This window comes from Saccostrea echinata, unplaced genomic scaffold, assembly GCF_033153115.1.
Source record: "Saccostrea echinata isolate AGI-Se365-2 ecotype Australia unplaced genomic scaffold, CSIRO_AGI_Sech_v1 ptg000032l, whole genome shotgun sequence".
Lineage (NCBI taxonomy): Eukaryota > Metazoa > Mollusca > Bivalvia > Ostreida > Ostreidae > Saccostrea > Saccostrea echinata.
This window is the reverse complement of record NW_026889781.1, coordinates 1,052,626-1,071,188: the sequence shown is the minus strand read 5'-3', so window position 1 is coordinate 1,071,188 and position 18,563 is coordinate 1,052,626. Positions and strand designations below refer to the sequence as shown.

Here is an 18,563-nt window from a genome sequence, read left to right as displayed (position 1 = left end):
TAATGTACGATAAATTAAACGTACAGTCAAGCATCGGCACATACTGTCGTCGGCGACAATATGTACTTTGAACATTTGCACATTTTGTCGCCGATAAATTATTTCGTTCAATTATTATTGCTGTTTTTGATTTAGCCACCTGAGGAGTACAATATTCACTCAACCCGAAGGGCGAGATGAATATTGTACATCTAAGGTGGCTAAATCATCGCATTGATCTCAAAAACAGCAATAATTGTTTTAATATATAATTCAATGATGAAATGATATAAAATCTTTGAGCAGTTCATGCCATCTTACTTGTTACTAGCCAATTGCAATGAGAGAAGCAGAATCAAATAAATGTTACCGGTCGTATTAAATTGGATTTTTTGAAATCAACTTTAGTTGCAATGATAATAAAAGAAATAATGTCAGGCTCTTTGATAGGATCGATTTTGGCGGGGGAAGGGGGGGGGGACAATAGGGGCATTATCAGGGAAAATCTTTGAATAGCCCCCACGAAAATAGAATTCTATTTACTTCAAATTTTATTTGGGGTTTGGTGGGGTTAGGGGTGGGGTATTAAGAACCATTAGTTGGGGACCAGCCTTTCAATGAACGTTTTTATTCTAATTAAATTAAAAGTAAAAATTTACGTTCACAAAAAAGTGTTGGGGGGGGGGGTCCCTTCCACCCCAAAACCATTCCCACCCCAAATTATATATTCCCTAATGATATGTTCACCTGAGTGGAAGTCGGTAGCACGTGACATAGCTTTCCAAAACTATTGGTATCAATTTCCCGATCTACATGTATATTTTGACCAATGTAGAGAAAATAAATCCTTATATTCACCTGGAAGGTCAAATGCATGTTACTATAACGTAGCATTTTTTTCCTACATTGTTGAATCTCAGCCAATCAGGGAGATAGGAATTATTCAATCGTGTAATAGCGAATATTTACTGGGGCCGTGAAGAGATTGACAAAAAGACACACACAAACACGCACGGAGGGAGACAGACGGACAGACAGACAGACAGACAGACAGTAGAATTACTCGCAAAAAAGAAAAGAGAAAATTTTGTGGTAAAAAATTTTTGTCAAGGATCATTGTACACGACTATGATTTACAAAGATTTCAGAATTCCTGAATATTCTCTTTTGTCAGTTGTCATTATATATAGTTTTTGAGTTCAGTAGTAATATGTATCTAGATAGTATTTTTTGCTATTCTTATACATGTGCCAATATAATTATGGTGGTGGTCGGGTGGGGGGGGGGGGGGGTCCAAATTTTGGCTCAACTGAGCTGGATGCTCAAGTGACTTTTTAAATCACTCTTTGTGGAAAATAATCAAGAAAAGCCAAAGATATGGTAGGGTCATTAAAATCTTTTCAAGAACCACAAGACATGGTTAGAGCGTCTGCTCTAGAGTCGCGAAGTAAGGAGTTGATCCTTACGTCGCGGGTTCGAATCCCACTGTGGGACGTGGAGACCGGTCCTTCGGATGAGACCGTATAAACCGAGGTCCCGTGTCGCAGTAGGTGCTGGCACGAAAAAGATCCCTCACTGCTCAAAACAAAAAGAACCACAAGACCAAAAAAAAAAAGCTGAAACTTGTGTGGAAGCTTCCTTACTTGGTGTAGATTTTAAAAGAACAGCAAAGCCATAAGGAACCGTACTAAAGAGGAAAAATCCAATGGTAGAGACTAGAAATATTCATTTTTTTTTTTATCAAATCACGTCCGCTGTATATTGGGTTGGGTCACAAAAGGCGATCAGAAATTTACATCCGAATACATGTACAGTGTATATTGGGGGGGGGGGGGGGATCTTAATGTAGAACAACAGGCCAAAAGTTTCTCAGTAAGCCTTGTGGTCCATGACCTTTTTGATTAAAAGTCTTCTCAATAAACCTGCCTCCATAGAAGCTACATGTATGTGATTAAACCTTCAAAAGCATTGGATATCAGTGTAATTTTAAAAAGTTAAATTAATAGTAGGATGCGATTTAGATAGATATTTCAGATATTTCAAATTAAAGAGATATGTACATGTATGTACAACCTGTCTGCTACCAAGCCTTCTTAACTTTCCTCATCAGTATCATCATCTTTATCACCAGCATTATCTTAATATGTACATTCAGGGTACGCAAATTTTGTTGTCGCCTGCAATAAGATATACCGACAGATGACAATATGTGGAGTTATGGGAGGTACATAATGTCGCCTGTGACACTATCATACTGTATCAAAAAGGGAGAGGGGAGAGCAAAAAGCCTTTCCACGAACATTTTATACTTAACCGATGGTAGACATCGTTCAGAAAAAAGTGCCCCCCCCCCTCCCTCTACGGGTGAAATAACTTTTCAGTTCTAATTTTATCAATTAGGAAGTTCTCAATTTATTTTTTAGTCCAATGTAGACAAAATTCATTAACTGCAACAATGTAGCCCTCTCCGATATTTTTTTGAAATCAGATGAAAAATATTGGAGAGGGCTACATTATTGCAGCTAAAAATTCTTATTATATGATTGAATAATTCCCATCTCTCTGATTGGCCGAGATCCAACAATGTTGGGAAAATGCTACGTTATATTGACCTGCACGTGACCTTCCAGGTCAATATAAGGAATTATTTCCAGGTCAATATAAGGAATTATTTATTCTTCATTGGACCAAAAATAGATAATCATATAATAAAACAGTTATTGCTGTTTTTGAGGTCAATACGACGATTTAGACACCTTCGAAGTACAATATTCACCTCGCCCTTCAATATTCACCTCGCCCTTCGGGCTCAGTGAATAATGTACTCCTCGGGTGTCTAAATCATCGTATTGACATCAAAAACAGCAATAAGTATAATATTTTCACCTGGAAAGTCACGTGCAGGTGAACTTAATGCTCATGTTGTATTTTTTCTATCATGTTGGATCTCAGCCAATCAGAGAGCTAAGATTATTAATTCACATAATAATAGTGATGACCTTTGCTTTCTTTCATATTATTTTTTCTTAATAATCCTTGTAATATGTTCCTTTTTTTCCAAGACAAAGAGCTAAAGCCACGAAACATCATATTTGGCCCTGTGTTTTTCACAAAAATAAAGTTTCGGTTCAAGAAGAGTACTATACGTTAAATATTAGAGGACAGCATTCTTCTTTTCCATACATAACTTATATCGTTATATAATGCGCCATTAAACACGTGCGACGGTTGGAAAATGCGACGGTTTCATAAAAACGTTAAAAAAATGCCTTTTTTCGACAGATTTTCCCAAAGTTAGATGTGGCCACAGTCAAGAACAACTTTTATACTTCCCATAGATATAGATATTACCGATACAAATCTTTATGTTTAATATCGTTGTTGTTCGTGGCTGTGGCCAATATGAAATCTGATTTTATATTTAAATTTTGCTGGATCAAATAATCCTTAATTTGTAGATCAATCGTTTACATTCAATTCATGTAATAATAAAAAAAATATAAATTTCACAAAATATGCTAGAAAATCAGTAAATTGTTCATTTAAAACGCTAAATGTGAAAAATAGTCAACTACATACATTTTCTGAAATAAATGTCTGGAAAAACTTTGTGGTTTTTACTATGACTAGGTCATTATGTATGACGTTACTAGTAATACGTCAGTTGTGACGTCATAAAGGCTGTAAATTATTTGGGATGTTGCTGAAAAGTTTTTAACGCTCTAGATAGTGCCCCTACATGTATTTACATGTATATGATTTAATTACATGTAAACTCAACTGGATGATACCATCAAATTATATAAGTTATCAGAAATTCCCGCCACGGTGTCTTTCTTTACTACCCCTCCCCCCTCCCCTCTCTGAAATAATTCAAAATACTGTTGTTAGTAGTGTTATCAGGCATGACTTAAATTGTAAACAAATTAATAGAGAGTGTAGCAAAGATATCACGCTATACCTTTTTAAAACAAGCGAAATAATAATGATATGGGTTGCTGTCCAAAGTGAAAATTTTAAAAAAAAATTGAAAAAAAGGAATGAAAAAAATACGCATTAAGATAATCATCTGCATTTCCGCACCAAAATCCACCTTTTTTATGTACATGCAGAAGAATCATCTCAGTTGATTAACAAAATTCAGTTATATCCATGGCTTATACAAGCTGATACAAAATAATGTATAGTTATAGTATACAGTTATGTGAGCACCGATATCGGGTATCGTCAAAACACTTGCACATGACGATCCCGCGCCCGTGATCAAAAACAAAAGAATATATCGGTATATTTTTAATATGTCTGTATTTATTAAAATCGAAGTGAGGCTATTGATGCATATGTACATAAAACATATACCCGATCTTGTCATCCTTTGTGAAACATAATTCAAATATACCCCCAGTGAGTAAAATTGCATTAAATGCATGTCGTATATCTTAGACATCAGTATAAAATATTTATGCATTTTTTGTACTGTGCTCCAAATATTTCATTGTAACTAACACAATTTAATTATTAGTATAGTTATGCTTCAGATCGTCAGTCAGTGAAAGGGTAGTGATTATAGGTCTATTTAGACAAAACATAAATTAAATAAATAAGTACACTACATACAATTTACCCAAAGTTTTTATCCGTCATCACCTCTTCATTGCAACTTTATTAGTATACGGTTTTATCTAAGAATTCAGCGATGTGAAAACACATGGAGAGAGAGAGAGAGAGAGAGAGAGATCTTAGAATGTGTTTTAAAAAACAAATCAATAAAACGGGAATATGTTCTTTAAAACGTATGGCCGTAAGTTGTTTATAGCTAGATTTTTTTAAACCCAAAGAAGTAGATTTTTTTTTTGGATAATAATTTTTACTCTTTTTTTAAATCTATTGTCAGCTTATTCTGGTTAGTACACTTGTACATGTACCTCCTCCCTCAGTATAAACTATTAGTATCATGATATGTAGAATGGTAGATCCAAGACTTCCAGTTGAGATTGAAAAAAAGAGGGGGGGGGGTGTTACAAACTAATGGCAACAAAATTTTTATCTAATGTAGTTATTTTTATTTTATTCTCTTAGGTTGTCTTGAATTTAACTTTCTTTATTGTTAATTAATAGAAATCAATCTAGAAATTGAAAATTGTTAAAGACTTTCCTACTCCTCTTATTTTTTCCTCAATGAGAAGGGGGGTGGGGACTGGTTTGGCAGCGCCTCTTTTCACGAAAAAAAAAATCATAAAGAAAATTGAAAACAATATGTACGGACAACTCTTATTGCTTCTTCGAGTAAAATATTTTTAAGCAAGCTTTTGTTGATTAAAATCAATCTTGTGCTGATTGTGAGACAATAAAACAAGGATAAATGAGCACCTGTACATGTATTTCAATTATGATAGTGACCCACATATCAGCAATATCAGTGTAGCTCTACTCTTTTTATAAACCATAAAAACCATAATGTGCAAATGAAATCGAAAGTGTGGATTTTACACAATGGTTACGTGTGATAATAATTAGCTCTTCAGTTCAGAAACATTCGTTTCAAGATCATTTCAGGTATGTTGTCAATTATTTTTTTCCCGACTGCCCCCTTCCCAACTTTAAAAAACGATACTATGTGCCTGGACGCACATGACAAAGATCAGCTTAATATCTGAAAAATCCGGAAAACTTAGTTGGTCAGACTATCGGCATTTGAAGCATGTCGTATATTGTTTATGATGATCTATACACAATACTTCACTAGGAGCGAAGCATCGCTCAAAAATGTGTTGAAGGGATATAAATAGAGTGTTCCTTTTTTTAATATTATCATAGGGACCAGGTAGAATGAAAATATTCCAAGACAGTCACACAGATTATTATACTCCCGCTTGAAAAGTTGGGGTATATAGTGATGGGGGTGTCCTTTCCGTCCGTCCATTACGCTTTGGGGTACACATCTCTTATCCGCAACTCCTCCTATACCACTCAATAAAATTTAATGATACTTTCGCAGAATCTTTGTTAGATAGTGCCATTGTGCACCTCTTATTTCACTTTTTGATCGGACACATATTTCAGGTTTCCAATAGCAAAACATAGACACTGCCATTCTTTAAATAATATTTAGGGTACCCATCTCTTATCTGCAACTCCTCTTATACGCCTGAATAAATTAAAGATTTAATGATACTTTCACAGAATCTTTTTACATTGTGCCATTGTGCACCTCCTATTTCACTTTTGATCAGACACATATTTCGGGTCTCCCATAGCAAAACATGGACTTTGCCATTATAAATATATGATAGGCAGGGTATCATTTTGTGAGCTCAGTGCTCACAGTATCTCTAGTTTTTACTTCATGTATCTATATAATTCAATCAGTTAAACACGAGGTTACCATAAAGACGGCAAGTAAAATCAAGTTCCAAATGCTTTTAATCGTCTTAAATTAATTATGATGTTTATTATATTATTGATACTAGTTTTAATTCAAAGTCACATATTCATACATGCAAAATCGATCAATGAAATTTTTCCGCCCTACGACGTTACGTTACAGAAAATGACGTTCTGCTAGCATTTTTCTTTTAAAACACCATCACAATCTTTTTTGTATATTGCTGCATTGTACTTTACACAGGTACAGTCCTTTTTCTTGCAATTTTAAGTATAATCATAAGCATTTAAAATCCAAACAATAAAAAGTTGTTTTGCTGTGTTACACAAGATGTGATGGCTGCAACATTGCCCTTGCTCTACATGTATACATGATGGAGGAATTGTGATACAGAGAACACAGTTATATCAAAAGTCATGCATGAAATGCACTTAATATAAATTATGAGGCAAGAAAATCCATTTCCAGATCTGTGGTGTTGTTGACAACTTGACATAATATTCAAAACTCTTCCTACTTCTTTTCTTTATGATCAATGTCTTCATTTTTTCTTCCTAAATATTGATTTTAATTTTTCGATGGTAGTGCTTTGGGTGTTGCTATGTGAAGAGATCGATATATCGGAAATAGGCAGTCCTCTTTTTTCCCCTGTCGTTTGATGTTTTTATATCTGAAAAGAAAGCATCTGTCATGAGCATTTAAAGCAATGTAGGAAATATCAACAAAAAATACAACTAGTTGCCAATTTTTGTAATTGCACACCCCTCACCCCCTGAGATGTAAAATGCAAGTTTGTCAAATGGCACAGAGTATTTGTGAAATACCAACTACAAAATCATGAACTTGGAAGGCATTCAAATGATAAGCATATTAAAAACTTAAATATTAGAAATCTCACAGAATGAAAAGACAAGAAAGATGTCCATAGGACATGAAAGCCCAGCCGAGGGTATATTAGTAATGCAACATGAAAAGAGCTATATAAATCCTCCCCCCCCCCCTTAAATGTCATATTTTTAACATTTCTTGAAATGTCCTGAATTGTATATATTGTATGAACTAGATGTGTCGAATGCCACAAATGACTCTGCAGGCAGTTAAATAAGTTTCAAATGCCAAATTCAGTTTTAAATTTGTTTGCACAAAAGATTTTTTTTCTGAGTTCAGGGGACGTAACTAAATTCAAACTTGACATGTATTTTCTGGTAAAAAAAATTTCATCCTTATACATACATCCCTACAAAAGTTAGAGAGCAGAAACTGAAAATTTCTTAATTTTTTCTAAATTCAAGAGAGATAACTCTGTCAAAAATCATCGGACCATGACCAAATTTGAACTTGACCTGTATTTTTTGGTAAAAATACCTGCACATGCAATTTCAACCTTATACATACATCCCTACAAAAGTAAGAGAGTGGAAACTGAACATTTCTTATTTTTTTCTAAGTTCAAGACAAACAACTCTGTCAAAAATCATCGGACCATAACCAAATTCGACCTTGACCTGCATTTTCAAATGACATATCCATATGTCAAATTTGAGTTGAATGTGTCCAACTGTTGCAGAGATAATGAACGGGAAGTGAATAATGATGGAATGACAGAACAGAGTAACACTATATTCCCCTGGCCATTTTATGGCGGGGGCAGAAAAATCTGAATTAACAAAAAATATCAATGTTTCCAAGCAGGTCATTGGCAATTTTTTGGCAATTGGCAAGGTCAAAGTAAAAAATGGTTCATGCAGTTCAATAGCTTACTTCCTTATGTATCAGCATATGAAGTTTGATAAAAAATATCTTGAAGAGTTTCTTTAAAACTGAGCTAAACACAAATTTAAGAAAAGTAAGTCAAGGTCAAAGGAAAGGTCATGATCATGAAATGTTGATGCAGTTGAATAATTCTCCTCCAAATGTATCAGCATATGAAGTTTGATAAAAAGATCCTATCATAGTTTCTTTGAAACTGAGCTTTAAACTGTGCTAAATGCAAAGCATAATGGAAGGACGGAAGACGGACATGACAAACTCTATATGTCCTGACCATATTCATGTCATAAAAATGTATTCTGATGCATTGTATTTATAGACCTATCTATAAATGTCTTTATAGTACTGATACATGTCTCCCAAAAATGGCTAACCAGTAATCTGAAATGAAGAACTTTGCCATCTATAATCAGGGTTTAACACTAAGGCACATCAGACCAACTTGGTTAAATGAATGGTATGGTTGTGTGCAATGTATGTGAACTAGACCTTTTGGTCAGGTTGATAACTGTTAATTCCATTTCAGTCTTTTGAATAAATATATTCAAAATTGTAAAAAAAAAAAAAAAAAAAAAAAATCTTATTTTTACAAATGTAAACACAACCATTGCTCGGTAAGTTGAAATTCCCTTCATAACACAATTGTTATTTTTAGCCATAAAATTTTTTTATAATACAGTGCTACCTCAGTATATATTGCCAACTTTTGTCCAAGACAGATTTTGGCATTAAAGCGAGGGTGGCAATATAACATATTCTGACATAAATTACAATTCAATGGGTAATCAAAACAAAATAAATACATGTAGATTACGTAATTTATTTCCGTTACAATCTATTTATGTCACATGATAGAAGGGCAGCTCTCATTTCTTTTTGTAATAAAGGTCATTATTTTTTTTTTTTTTTTGTTTACAATATTTTGACTGAAAAGCAATAAAAATATCAGAATATTGAACACATCAATTTCCTTTCGTCATGCACATGTTGAATAAGAATTTAATAACCCGATGACAAAGATGTCAGTGGCCGTTATAGCCTCTTGGTATAAAAAAAAAAGTTTTTGAGAATTATCATTAATGTCATCTGAAACAAAAGTAGATTATTTCACCATCTCAAGAATTTCTGAATCGGTTAAAATGTTCAGTTGGTAAAGCATCATGACTGACGAATGGTAAGTCACATGTCAGAACACGTCAACCCGTTAAATTAGACATGTATGCTCATGTTTGCTAATACCTGCGTACTTCTCTTCCGATTCTGTTTTGATATTTATCAATCAAACCAATATATGCCCGACAAATAAAGGAAATTTCAGGGCTAACGATATCCCTAATATTTTCATGTGCGGAATTATAGTTACTGTAGTCTATAAAAAGATATGGGGTTTCCTTTTTGATTGATAGAATGGCTTCTTAATCTAAGGGGACGCAAATGATTTTTTGCATTTATTATGGTTTTGTGCATTATCCATGATAGGCTAACAATACTCCTAATATTTTCATGTGCGGAATTATAGTAGTCTAAAAAAAGATATGGGGTTTCCTTTTTGATTGATTGAATGGCTTCTTAATCTAAGGGGACGCAAATGATTTTTTGCATTTATTATGGTTTTGTGCATTATCCATGATAAGCAATAATTGGCGATATACAATCAAATAGGTCGAATGTTGATCAATCCTTTTTTTGTAATCTAAATTTGTACGCTTTCTTTCGCTTTACGTTTCCATTACTGTGATGAAATAATTCTTCTATCTTATAAACACACTCCAAAGACATTGCTAATTTTAAGTTTTATGCAACAATTATCTTTAATCTAGCTGAATTCCTAGTCCAGCAAGTCACTTCACCGCAACCACTGTCAAAGCACGGGTGTGGTGTCCAAATTACCGACGCACGCTAGATAATTGACATTGTTACCAAGGATTTTTTCTTACATAATTTGACCTTTTGTTTCCCAAAACCAGTGGCAGATGGCAATAAGCAGGGGTGGCATTATAACGGGTGTATTAATACAGGGGGAAATCTGTTCTTCAAGAATTCCTGGCAATAAGCGAGGGTGGCAATATGATGGAGGGCAATATACCGAGGTAGCACTGTATTTTTTTAAGCTGTAGTAGACAAGTCTGGGCTGAAACGTATTGATATGGTATAAATACTTACCAAATAACACTTTCTGTATTTAATAATATTTAGGATAATAATTTTAGTAAAGTTTGTTGAATGTCTTCAAGGCTCATAATTTTCATGTCCCAATTAATGAACCAGACTCAAAATGGCTGTTCAGATTCTTGACACGCATAAGAGATAGTTTCAAAAGTTAACAATTAAAATAAGCAATTAAAAGAAGTTTGGTCAGGGCAAGTGATTTTATGGTTAGTAAAAATTAAGGAAGGTAGCCTGACATGTCTAGTACTTGTTAAAATAAATGTCAAACCCTGATACTCAAACCCTGTTATCTCGAACTATCATTGGAACTGTGGAAAAACTTGGAGATATCGGGAGGATTCAAGATGTTAAGGGTTAAATACTTATTAAATATAATAAGTGATTGGGACTTAAAAATTACACACATATCCACTGTATTCGAGATATCAGTGTTCAAAATACCTATGTTCAACTGCACAATCATGTATTCTGTAAACCAACTATTATTCCCGACAATTTTTATTCAGGATTCTTTACCTTGAAATCCATCTGCAACAGTAAGCATTAATTTTTGCAGTGAAGGAAACATTCTACCATAATACACTGTCACAACTTATGATTGGTTTGTAATGAGAAATATTTGCAAGTAATGAAGGTTGCAAAAATTGCAGATCTTTCTTGCAGACAAGTCAAAGTTGGTTTACAGTATATCTTGTTTATATACTGAACTTTACAGGGTATAATAACCAAGTCTTACCATTCAAAGTAATTTAATCTAATGTTTCCCTAAGTATGACATCTTCTGTCATCAACTGCCATCAGAAATTTGAATACTTAAGCCAGTTCCAATGTCCTCCTTTGCAAACCCTGGTATTCCATGTGAACTGACATTTGGTCTCCATCTGATTCTTAGCCACTCCAATTCTTGATTGTCTTGATTATCTTCAAAGAGAAAAAGAAGTCAACTCAACCTAAGATCAATAGCTTCCTATAAACTTAAGTCTAATCTTAAATATAAAGATGTTCTAAAAGATGTCAAATGTACAACAGTGCTCACTTGAGTCATTTAAGCTCTGCTGTTCTTCAGAAACTTTTTTATCCCCATGAAAAATTGGGACCTCATAATGTGACCTAATCTAGCTCCAATAATACTGCATCTTTGCTTGCTTTGTAACATACAATTTAATAACTCCAAAAAAATTGGGGGGGGGGGGCTACTTTAACACTTTCGACCACCATACATCCAATAAATGTTTTTAAACCCAGAAAGACCAGCAGGGGGAACAATGTAAACATGATGAGGCATACCTTTCTCTCTTATAATGTATAGTGGGGTATTTTTTGTGTGGAATGATTATTCTAGGGTTTTACAGATTTATTCCAATGGTACACATGATAAATAAGTGTAATAAATATAATTTCTGAAAAAAAGTCCAAGTCCTAAGGGGGGGGGGGGGGGGGTGTCCTATCCATAAGTATCTGTGCTGCTGACTTGTGGGGAATATTTTTCACTTTTTATCACTGTTGACTTGTGGGGAATATTTATCACTGTTGACTTATGGGGAATATTTATCACTATTTATCATTGTTGACATGTGGGGAATATTTATCACTGTTGGCTTGTGGGGAATATTTATTATCATTGTTGACTTGTGGGGAATATTTATCACTTTTGACTTGTGAGGAATATTTATCACTACTGGCTTTTGGAGCAATGCATTATTTTACTATAGATTTACATAAAAGAACCATGCCTTAGCACCAAAACAAGTGGCCATGATATTCACAATTTTAAAAGAGGCACTCTTACTCATCATAACTATGTAGTAAGATTGGTAACCTGATGCACATGATCAAAGAAGGAAGATTTTCAGAGAAATAATGCATTTTCACTATATAACCAATAGGGCCCTGCCCTTAAACACCAAAACTACTGACCCCTTGGGGAATAAAATTCAAAATTATGGAAAAGGCGACTTTATTCATCATAACCATGAACTTAGTATTGTTTTCAATACTCAGGAGCAGAAAAGAAATTTTCAAAGAAATCTATACCTGTATTATCCATAGACCACACCCTCCAACCTCTCATCCTGGGGGCTATGAAATTCACAATTTTTGAAGAAGCACCCTTGCTCATTATAACCTGCACTTAGTTTTTCCCCTTAATAATCAGAGACAGAGAAGAAGATTTTCAAAAGAATTAATGCATTTTAACTATACATGTAATTATCATTAAAGCCCCATCCTAACACTAGAACCCTCTATCCAAGGGTCATGAAATTAATAATTTTGGAAGAGGTGCTCATCATAACTTTGTACTTAGTCTGTCTGCTTCATATCCAGGAGCAGAGAAGAATATTTTCAAAGAAATAATGCATTTTCACCATATTTAATCAATGGAGTGCCACCCTTACACCGGAACCCCTGACCTTGGGACAATGAATTTCAAAATTTTGATAGAGGGCTTAATGCTTATTCAACCATGGCAGCAATTCAACTGCTTGATTTCCAGGAGTAAAAAAAAAGAAGATTTTTAAAGATTGCAATAGTTTTAATGGGTTTAGCCCCATCCCTCAGGCCCAAAGGGAGGGGGTGGCAGAGATAATGAAATTCACAATTTTTGTTCCCCTTCATCATACTAGATATTCTTTGCTAAAATTGGTTGAAATTGGTTCATCGGCTCCAGAGAAGAAGCTAAAAATATTCAAATGTTAAAGAAGGATGGACAAAAGCAGATAGCAAATAGTTTATCTGAGTGACTTAGGGTTTCATTTGAAAAAAAGGGCTAAAATTAGCACAAAGTTAATTTGAGTTTCCTTTCAAGTAAGATCAATTGAAAACAAAAAAGTACATTTCAAAGACTGAATAACCATGAGGTCAGCAAATGAGGTCAGTGAATATTTTTTTATGGTAATGGAAGCATAGATTTCAAAATGATAATTGTTTACTTATGATCTTTTACAGTTATCTTGACTTACCAAAGCCTTCTGTCACCATACAGAAATCCAGACAGAATGCATTCAGTTATATACTCTTATCCTCCAATTCCATGCAGAGTTGTCTGTTAACATCTGCGTCTCAGTCTCCAACATTTTCAAGAAGAAAGTTGCCTTAAGTTTGCTCTTGTTGTGAAAACTCCAAAATCTGCAATAATAGTTTTTCATTAGTATATGTGTATATTTTTACCCATGATTACAAGAAAAGTCTATGAGCTACATCACTCAACACCGATTTTTGACCCGAATAGCAAATATAATTTTATCATGAGCTAAATGTGTTTCCAATAATCCTCCAAAAGAGATTTCAGTCTATCTTTACAGCAATTGTCAGTCTTAACATGATCCATTGTGGAATACCTTGTCCCGATGTATTTGCATAGTATTTTATTAAAATATAAGTTTATGTGGTAACTGAATATCATACAGATTCAAATTACAGTATCATGAGCTCATAAACATGTATAAATGCTAAATATCAAAATCCTGTCTCTCAATTTCAAAAGTCATAAGTTAACCTAAACTCCCAAGGTATTTTTTGTAAAGTAGGTCAAAGGTCAAGGTCAAGTGGATTGTAATGCTGGTATTTTTCATATTGTGTTACAACAAACAGTGCACATGCTAAATGGCATAGAAATACCTTTTAAATGTCAAAAATATGCTGTAAATCGGCCCTATGAACTATTTTGAAAAGAAGTCAAAGGTCAAGAGGTCGGTAACCATGGTAATTTACAAAAGCCATAGTGCCAAGCAATATATGTGCAAAATATCAAATCCATACCTCTTACAGATCTTGAGATATAGGGTGTGACAGACGGACAGACAGACACCTGGTAAAGTGATCTCTTAGTGCCGCTCTGCTCTGCAGGTGACACAAAAATTTAGTATTTTATTTCAATATTTGTCTACTTGACAATAAATCAAGATTCTATATCACTCTATATCAAACCAAATGTGGTCGCCCACGTGGTACAGTGGTTAGAGCATTTGCTCTAGAGTTGCGGAGTAAGGAGTTGATCCTTACTTCGCAGGTTAGAATCCCACTGTGGGACGTGGATGAGATGAGACCGTATAAACCAAGGTCCCGTGTCGCAGTAGGAGCTGGCACAAAAAAGATCCCTCACTGCTCAATGGCAATGAGTGCCAAGCATAGGTCAAAATTTGCAGCTCTCCACCAGAAAGTGGTGGCGTCTCCAATACTCTCCATATGAGTGAAAAATTCTCCAGAAGGACATTAAACAATAAACAAACCAAATCAAATGTGCTTTGAAACTGATACTTGAAGTTCATCAATTTCATTGACTAAAAATTTACAAAACAATATTCTAGGGCATATTTACTACCGATATTCAGACTTATTTTTCCTCAAAAGAAAATTTCCCTTAATATCCCATTTTCCCCTTTTGATGAGTACAAAATTCCCCTTACAATAATGAAAAGAACAAATATTTTTTTTTCTTTTATAAAAATTTTCAGACTATGTGAAAAATGGTTTACTTTGCTATTTTATGCACTCTAACTGGTCATTAAAATGCTGAAATTGGGCCCCCCAGCAGGGCTTGTCCAGTGACAGTGGCCCCCAGACCCCGGCTGATTTTCCCAATTTCTCCAGTAAGGGTAATTTCCAATTTGTTTCAAAATTTCAAATTCTTTTTAATGAAATTTGAGAATCCATGCTTTGTTACTGGCTGTTAGTGCAGATGGACACTAACTAATAATATTAACTGTTGTGGAAACGATACTTTCTGATGCTTTACAAAGATACTTTCTGATGCTTTACAAACTGAACTTTTCTATGTACAGTACCTAACCGTCTTCCGAGGATGCTCAAGAGTGAAAATGTTTTCCCTCTTATCTACGACTTATTAGTTGCAAAGAGCGTTTACAATACCAATATCATCTCTTCACTTGGTAAAAGCGGCCATTTTCAATTTTTTGATAGGTTGTTCATGTATCGTTTCGTACTGATATTTCAATGCATATATCATAAACCGTATCTTAGCAGAAAATATTGGTATGTATTGGTTTATCAGTATATCATCCCACCTCTACCCTTTAAAAAAGCAATATTTATATATAAGATTATAACACTACTAGTCTAGAGACATAATTTTGTGTCTTTGAATGACTGAATTTGAACCCATCTCTGGCATGTCAGTCCAGTGTTCTATCAATTCAGGGACCAACCTAGACCCAAAATTTAGGGAGACTTCACTTGTCCCTCAGAGAAATGTATAAGGGAGAAGTTTTAAATTCTAGGGAGACTTCTTGACGCACCTGGCACACATTGATCATTATTAAACTTTTTAAAAACAAGAGGCCCAGGGGCCACATCGCTCACCTGAGCACTATGGCTAGGAAAAAGCAGAAATCAGGCGAAGTTTGGAGCTCAAAAGCGACTATTTCGCCTTAGTCACCCCCTAGGTTAGTCCTTGCAATTGAGGTACAAGTTTAACCCACTAGCCCAAGCCAGTATTAAAGAAGCTGTGTATCATACACTACCATACTAACACATGTATATAAAAAAAATAAATATCTTAAATCCTTAATTATTTATCAATGTTCCATAAGTGATTTATCATCATGCTGACTTTAAGCTTTTTTATAACTTGTTCTGAAGGGGAAATACCTTCTTTAGATGCAAATTTATAACTAAAGTGAAGCATGCTTACATGTATATTGATCGAAGTGTAAGAAACAGATGAGTATGCTTTGTTATAATTTATTTTACATATATGTATGAAGTTTATAATATATTTTAAAGTCACTGGGATGGTAAGCGTCAATTCATTAAACATGTTTGTGCTTTACTGTAGTGCTTTTCATAGGCGCTTGTTTTATGAAGTATGCAAAGAGGTATAGCGCCCTTTCCCACTCTTGAACATTTTCGGAATCTCAGACACCTGACAACATGCAGACTTTGAACTGCAGACTTTACACTTAAGGGAACATGTCAAAAGAGTAATTTGAATGATACATTCGAGTATATTTTACTGAACTTGATAATCAAATTTTGTTCTTATTTGTACAAGTTATACATTTGTACATAAACACATGATGTGAGTGGAAGGGGGCAAGGGGGCTGCCCCCCACCTTTTTCTGAGAAATCAATACTTTTTTTGCTCTGTTTCCCGATAACTTTTTTTCCTTTATAAATTAGTAACAACAAACTCCCAACAACAAATAGAAAACAGGGATCTTCAAGAGCTAAGAAAATTTTATAAACTTGTACCTTTATATAGATACATGTAAGTTATGGAGGGCACGATCTGTAAATAAAAGTGAATATTAAATTTTTTCTTTCTTTTTATGTATCAGTAGAAAACAAGATATTTAAAAACAGCTTATTGAGACAGAAGAGTTACATTTATCAATAACATATTAGAATACAAAAATATGAAAAAGATGTCAACCCAGATTTATCAAGAAAAAAAAAATGGAAAAGAGGGGAGGAGGTCCATGCCCCAACTGCTTGTGGCTTCGACAAGCTCTACCACTGAGCTTGCTACACTTTGCAACTGGTAGACATGGTAGAGCAAGTAAATTAAAGACAGATTTATCAATCGACTAATATTTTTTTTCACACCTGAATACTAGTACTGGTAAACTTATTTCTTTTCATGGAATATATCTTATCAATTGCACCACCTTTTATTGAATCTGGATAATAATTAGATTTTATAGGTTTCTGGGCAGAATCTCAAGTAATTTGTGATTAATAATATCTTTCAATTGGGTATTCTTTCATCCAGAATATGATTATTAGACAGCAAAAATTCTATAATAGGAAATGTATGTCATCTCTTGAAATAAAATTCCCAAAGGCTTATTTTCTCTTAGCTTTAGACTGTTCAAGGTAGCTCAGTCGGTAGAGTGCATGCTCCGCGATCGGGAGGTCGTGGGTTCGAATCTCAGCCATGACTGACGTAAGTCGATAAAAAATGATTAGCAACTGTTCCTTTGCCATGCACTTGGCACTTTGAAGTGAAAGTTGCGGGTCCTTCGGACTCTTGGAAATGTGCCAACTCACCCGATTTCGTCGGGTTACACCCGATTTTTCAACCCTTAACCCGATTATTTTTTATGACACGGCGGGTCATGCTTTTCACCCGATTTTTGCCGAACAACCCGAAAATCTCCTGATTTCCAGATTTGGTTCATAAATTAGGTTGCACTTTTAACTTCCAGTTACAACCCAAGCTTGGATATAGTATGTAAACAATGCCGATGGCTATGTTCAGTAGGCCGTGTACCAGTGAATTATCAGTGCAGGTGTAAACAATTACCTGAGAGTTGTTTTGAAAAATCAAAGTTTGAAGTCAATTTAAAATGGCTTCCGATAGAACGAGGTCATTATCAGGGCCAGCAGGAACAAATTGAACCAAGTAAAAGAGAAACGATATTTATGTACATATCAAGGAATCTTGGAAAACAACTTTCATTAGATAAAATAAAGTGTTTGAAGATAGTGTAGACATAACTGTAAATTTAATAGCACTTGTTAATTAAATTAATTCGAGGAAAAATAACTTCAAAATCAAAATTGGAATACTTTCAAATTTAGCACATTTAACTTTCCATGTACTTCAAATCAGCAGACTTGTCGAAATCTGTCGGTCCTGTCGGCAAGGCCGATAAAAATTTGTCTGGACCGACAACTTTTAAGAAAACGTCGGTCCAGATACCGTTTGAAAAAAATCGAGCGTGATGCAAATTTAATAAAGGTCGGGATCGGGATGCGCAGCTGAAGGTCACAAACACAGAAAAAAATGGCCGCGTACGCGGCGTGTTGACGATATCCAGTTAAATTTGTTATAGCAAAGTCATAAAACATGTCATTTATGTCTTTTATTAAAGACTTTCTATCCCAAGGAAGGAAACTTGTAAGATTAAAGGCTGCTGAAAATAACCCAGGGCATTTTGGTGCTGTTATTCCTATGACTTTCACAGCGTCAAAATAAGGTACATGTATCTGGTCTGACAAAACGTTGACTGGTCCGACAGAACATTTGACTTTGTCAGACCAAATGTCTGACAATGATTTTCAAATTTCGACAAGTCTGAATCAGCAATGCAGATTCTGAAAAGACTTTCCTTTAAAAAATATGCACACTTAATTCAGGTCAATATACTGAATTATGAAACCTTAAATGCTCTTCTAACATGTAAATTTAATCAATATATATAAATTTTTTTGTCATTCTAAGTTAAAGCCACATTTTAATAAAATAATTCTCAATACACAAATGCTTATATATGCATATATATTTAATTTAATCATG

At 34.4% G+C, this 18,563-nt stretch overlaps 1 long non-coding RNA gene across 1 annotated transcript; it reads right to left on the bottom strand.

Annotated features, from left to right (window-relative positions):
• Nucleotides 1-6,799: 6,799 nt before the first annotated feature.
• On the bottom strand, nucleotides 6,800-15,163 carry LOC133197938 (uncharacterized). Its single transcript, XR_009722451.1, has 4 exons — nucleotides 15,088-15,163; nucleotides 13,264-13,429; nucleotides 11,040-11,224; nucleotides 6,800-7,034 (listed from the first exon to the last, which is right to left on the bottom strand). It is a non-coding gene; the product is annotated as an uncharacterized LOC133197938 (long non-coding RNA).
• Between the last annotated feature and the right edge of the window lie 3,400 nt (nucleotides 15,164-18,563).